Source organism: Morone saxatilis, unplaced genomic scaffold (genome assembly GCF_004916995.1).
Source record: "Morone saxatilis isolate NCDOM2014 unplaced genomic scaffold, NCSU_SB_2.0 Contig19, whole genome shotgun sequence".
NCBI lineage: Eukaryota > Metazoa > Chordata > Actinopteri > Moronidae > Morone > Morone saxatilis.
In genome coordinates, this window is record NW_023339751.1 from 10,675,165 (window position 1) to 10,681,564 (window position 6,400).

Genomic DNA, 6,400 nt, shown 5'->3' on the forward strand with positions numbered 1-6,400 from the left:
TGTGTGTGTATGTGTGTTTTCTGTGTCTGTCTTGCGTATCATACAACGTTAATGAGATTTCCTCATCTCAAATTAATATTTGTAACTTGGTTCTCACTTTCAAGCTTTTAAGATTCATTAATGAATGAAATGACTCAAAGATTTACCCGTTTTGCATCGTAATCACAAACTGAAGTAACTGCGGAGACAATTATACAGCATGTTTTCATGTATGCTGATGAAAACCTGAGCTGACTTGCCACAGCCTTATCCTTTTCTAGGCTTGTCCACTCTCAGGCTTGGCCATTGCAGCCAAGTGCTCGTGGGAATATTTGCTTGATCTGCTGTGTGCAGTTGTGCTATAATTCTCCCAGGAGAGGTTATGCCTTAGCTGTGGTGTTTCTGGTAAGATTTAGTGGAGGCAGTCGCCACCAAGCAGCTCTATATCTGTCTATTGCAGGCTCCCTGGCTAGGGAGGTCAGTGCATTACCGATGTTTGTGTCTGTGTGCGTGTGCCGTAGGTAGGCCATTGTGTCTGAATATTTCTAGGCCCTGTTCTGCAACTGTAGCATTGCTGAGGTTGCATTTGCATCCAGAGTCAATTGTTGGACTTCAAACATGAAGCACAGCTTCTATTTTGCTGTTGATTAAATTTTCACTTTGTGTTTGTGGGTCTTGTGTATTTGTGTCTATGAAAAGAAATTTGAACGTAATAGACTATTGTGAAGAGAGAGCTTTATTATAGTACATTGTGTGCCCCATTTATCCGGCAAGCCTATAAGTCCCACATGGCATAATACACAAAATACACACACATAATACATACAGTACACACTATGAGGACACAGCTGGTGGAAAAATAAAGCTTATCAAACTAACTGACAAATCGAGCTGTGCCAGAGAGAGAAAGAGAGAGAGAGAGGAATGAGAGAAGAGAGAGAGAGAGAGAGAGAGCAGAGAAGGAGGGAAAGAGGTGGAGCATCTCCAAAAACACTGCAGTCCCATAGCCAAGACCCTGAGCTGTAGTGCGGGGCCAATTAGCTTGGACTGGCACTGACCCGCTGTCCTCCACTGACAAGAAATTCACAATAAAAACTAAGGAGCTAAAATGTTTGGAAACCTCCCCAGTGTAAGTGATTTCAGGTTGCCATTCACAAATTTTAAATTGAAAGTTTAAAACCCAGACAAAAAGTATTTATGGCTACAAGCAAAAATCTTCAAAGGAAACAGATTAAAGACCAAATCCATAAATCCAGCCAGGCTAAAGCATAAAGACAGATCTGGATTAACGCATTTCAGATAAGGAGGCAGAACAACCAAGTGGGGTACAACTCAACCGTTTTGGACACATCTTTGGACCAATAAAAATTACGCCGCAGTATGGAGTTACTGCTTTATACCACGCATGTTGACAGATTGATGATTCTTTGATTCTTTGTTGGTATGTGATACCTCTTTTTATGTTTTGCTAACCCGAAATTCTTGGATGGGTTAGTCCTCTTACAGTCCAGACAGTTGCATGTAGTGTGCGTCAAGGCTCCATCCTCACACTTCTGCTGTTATCAGACGGTACGGGGAGAGATTGCTCAACTAATTTGAAAAAATGTAATTAATGATTTAAAAATACATCCACATATTGAGAGCTATACACATTAATTTAAGTGTATGCAATACATAAGAGTGCGTGAAAACTAGTTAGCAAGCAAGCAGAGGAGATGAAATAATAATTTAAATAGATTAAATGTAATGAATAAATTAACTAAACATTAATTTGTATGACATTTTTTTAACATCCACTATTATATTCACTTACATATGATTTATAGTAAAATAACATTCAGCTTGAAATTAATACACATTCACATTTTGAACATAAATGGTTGTGTTGTTGAAGGGGTTCTTGAGTTTATCTGACTGGGCTGTAGGAGTATGTCTTAAGAGAAAGCATTTATATTTTTTTGCACTCACAAATATGACAGAAATAGTTGTGTAAAGAATAAAAAAAAGCTTGAGAGAGAAGTTAAAATCCTGCTTTCTCCCTTCCTAATACACAAACAATATCTGCTTGAAGTGGGTGTGAACCCACCCCCAACTGTCGACGTCAGAAAGTTGTGAGGGAAGGGGGTTTTCCGAATTTGACAGTCAGAAAATAACAAGTTAAGTAAATGCAACATTTTTGAAGCGTCCAACTGAACTAAAATTAGCCATTACCAAACTAAATATCAGGCAGATAAAGCAAACAAGCTGTGAATCATTTCATACTGAAAGACTCTTGAAAATACTAAATGTTTCTTACCCAACCAGATGAACCATGTTTCTTAACACAAGGGATAAAACAAGACGTATAAAAGTGATACACATGCACCACACTTATGAACAGACTTATGAAATGTCAGGGGCACAGGGGTTACTATAACACTCACATACTGTAGAAATGTACACACCTGCGTCTCCATCTGTCTCCCTAAGTGAATAAGACATGACTCAGTCAGTCCTGGCTTTCACCTCACAAGGGACACTGAATACACACAAAAAGACCATATGCGCACACACACACACACACACACGCACCTCATCTGCTGTACTGTAATGTACCACAGCTAGCACTTTCTTCATAACCTTTCACACAGAGATTTGACATTGATTACCTGACAATGCTGGAAAACTGATGTAAGATAGTACAGATCTCCAGAGATTAAATTCTCACTGTTCAATTTGGGATAAAGTTTGCTTTTTTCATATCTTTCTTTTTTTTTTCTCCCAGGGGAAGTTTTGCTTTTCTCTGAACATCATCTTGGTGTTTTTGCCCCTCTGTTCTCGTACTGATTGACATGGTGCAGTCCAATGGGAACAGTAGAAAAGGATTTTCATGGAGTGAATCAAATGCCAGCTTCTACCTAGCGTAAAATGCCATGCCTTGAGGTTTGTGTGTTTGTGTGTAGGTGAAAGTGTTTGTCACAGAACAAACACAGAAAGTAGGTCGGAAAGGTGCTCCCAGATGAAAGGGGAGGGGACTTTTCCTTTTTTCTCCCCTATTCTCCACCCTGCTCTCTTTCCATCTGAGTATTTTCCCACTTGCGCAAAGGGCAAGAGATAACAAAATGCTTTCTTCCTTGCGCTTTTTAATCTCCTATAATGCTATATTTGCACCGTCGCTCCTTTCAATTTACACTTTCAGCACTTCTTCAAACTCCAAATGAGAGCGTCTGTTTCCCTGTGCTGCTCCATGTGTATATTTAGCAATGTTTCCCACAGCGCCTCGACACAGAGCAGTAGGAGAAGTAAGGAGGAGCAGAGAGAAAGCAAAACAGAAGGAGAGGAAGATTAACACAACTAATTAGGAGTCTATTGTTAGGTGCATGAGCAGGATGAAGACACCCAAACAGAAAATATTCTGCAATACAGGCGTCACTGACAGGCCCACATGTGGCATGTGCACAAACAAACAGAAGCACTCACGACAATTAGGTCGCATGCAAATCAGCCTCAACAGATGTGTGAGGTGCGACAGGTAGAGACAGAGGGGGACAAAATACAGACAGGAATATTGAAATGAGCGGCGGCAGAAATCTAGAAATCAAAAGTGAAGAAACAGAAAGGTTGATGACTTTCAGTGGAGACAGACGATGGAGGAAAACAGTGAGTCAGAGATGCTGTTTATTGTTTAAAGTGGTTCAGTAGAGTGGCAGCTGTAATGAGCTGACAATTATTCATATATCAGTCACCCACACATACACACCTACACACACACACACACACACACACACACACACTGTGTCAAACTTTTCCCGCACTGTCACTAAATCCCTGGTGTAACATCTGTCAGTGAGCGACAGGATTTGCGTTGCCTTCCTCTTTCAAGTAGATGCTTCTTTGTGTTTTGGTCCCATCTCTGTCGACTGCTTCTTTAACTTCTCAGTGTGTTTTGACAGGTGAGACCACTGCGAGGCTGCCACAGAGAATCATCTCAGCCTCTTTGTCCTAAGTCAAAAACCACGCAGTTGTGGGACATCTGCTTACTGCGGTTGATTTTCCTCATTCTGGTACAACAAGATTTGGGTAGAAGGAGATCTCAGCAGCGCTGCCCATAGGGAGGGAAGACGTAGACAAAGTAAGTGAGGGGGGAAGTGGAGGAAAGAACAATAGGATGAGTAGTGGAGGAGACAAGAGGAGGAGCAGAAAGTACACATTAGGGAGGAACAGAATGAGAAAAGATGGTAATGAGGGAGCAGGGGAAATGCAGGTAATGGGACGGCTGGAGTGAGGGAGAAAAAAACTTGACGAGAGGAGAGGAAGTGAGACTTGCCCTCATGGGCACTGTGTCTCCTGCGAAACAATCATGAATAAAGATCATGGGATAAATATAGATAAGCCATTTTTATTTTACATACAAACACACTCAGACAAACAAATATGCACACACTTCCTCTGGCAACATGAGACAATGCTTTATGTGCTAATAAAGCCCAATAAAAAGAATTTGCACCACCTGAGAAGGAGAGAGAAAGTGAGTTACTGGTGGAGATGGATGGGGAGGAGGGGGGTATGAAGCAGTTCAGAGAAAGCTTTAACAGCAGGGACAGACACGGGGGAGGAGAGGAGGAGAGGCGTTGGAGGGGGAGGAGAAGGGGTGGCGAGGGCCTGCCAATACAGATAAATATTTCATCCCACAGCACACAGAGTCACTGAGACTGGTGCCCAGAGGGGGAGGGAGGATGCAGGGAGGGAGGGAGGGAGAGAAAAAGGCTGAGAGTGAAGGCAAGGCAAAAATACAAAAAGCAACAGAGGAAGAGAGTGAGAGAGAGAAAAAAAGAGAGTAGAGGAAAAGAGAAAGGGAGAGAAGGGACAGCTGAGAGACAAAGCTAAGCCTGGAAGGTAAAGGTGTCCTTAACTCTCACATCCACTGTCTGTGATGCTAACCAGGGCTGACACAAGACACACACACACACACACACACACAGACACACACATTCACACACATGCCTCCACAGAGACACACAGCACACACCCACACACTTAGATATGGTGTTGCAGACACTTTTCTATTATTGTCCTCTATCTCGCAGAGACAGAGGTTTCTCTTCTCCAACTTGACTTGACACCTGCACTAAAGGGAGCGCTAGTGTGAAAAGACAAAGAAAGAATGAAAGAAAGAAAGAGCATGGATGAACAGACACAGTGAGAAAGCGAAGGGTTCGACAAGTAGAAGAAAGAAAATGGGGGAAAAAGTTAGAAGACACTGAAACATGTTTGATGTATTGTTTGATTTTTTTATTGTATGTTGTGTCTGTTATAATTCATATAGTTAAGTATGTAGGCTGCTGAACATTACACTCACATGTGATGGTGTACAGTAAGGTCTCATTCCAACACGATGACATTAATATGCAGCCTAAACTCCTCCGGCAAGGCTGTCCTCAAACTTGGCGACAGGGATTTGCTCCCAGTCAGCCACGAGAGTATGAGTTAGGTCAGGCACCAGTGTTGGATGATAAGGCCTGGCTCACGGTCTGTCCTAATTCATCCCAAAGGTGTTGGATGGGGGTTGAGGTCTGGTCTTTGTGCAAGCTAGTCAAGTTGTATCTCACCAAACTCAGAAAGGCATGTCTTTCTAAACCTTGCTTAGGAAAGTCCCATTCAGAAATAAACTGTTGCCCCAAAGTTGAAAGCACACAACAACATTGTAGCAGTTTGATTCCCTTTAACTGGAACTATAAAACCCCAGACCAAAAAAGACAATACAAGTATGTGAAATAGGGCTGCACAATATGGTAAAAAAAAAACTCATATGCGATAACCCGATTTCCACAATATTTTGATTGGTTGTGCAGCTGTAATGTGAACACATACTTATAGTCTCTTCGTTTCTGCACATGTTTGTTCTCTGATATCCCCCTGTTCTGTACTTCAACATAGTTTTTGTGAAAAATAGTTTTTTGTTCAGTTTTTGTAGGTTCATTTCTCAAATTTGCAAGTTTTTTCCAACATTTTTTGCCTGTTAAGGGCAAGGTTTAGAGGCAAGTGCCAGATTTCCTTCAATCATTACTGCAATTTTGGATGATTTTTAAAAAATGTCCGGATTGGTCTAATTTCCTGACATGCAGCCTACAGTATATTTGAGTTTTTCCTTTAGTTGGTTTTCCCATGCTGATGGGCAGAAACAAACAGAAAAAGCTACAGAGAAGGAGGAATATTGCATGAATATGTGTGTGCTCTTGTGTCTTTGCATGTGTGAGTGAGTATGTTTGTACATTTGTGTCAATCAGGCGGTTGGTCTTTTTGTTTGTGTTCCCTCTCTCCCGTGGGGAGCAACTCCCCCTCATCATTAGTAATGAACCAGCAGCGGTGAAAGGGCCAAGCCACAGTCTGAGCCCAGAGAGACAGATGAATATTTGATCAGTTTGCTTTTGTGTGTGTGTGT

General features: G+C 41.7%; 1 protein-coding gene across 1 annotated transcript in view; it reads left to right on the top strand.

The window, feature by feature from the left end:
* Window positions 1-6,400, top strand: part of zgc:171482 (zinc finger protein) — a gene marked incomplete in the record, with an annotated part of 46,543 nt that overhangs the window by 17,020 nt on the left and 23,123 nt on the right.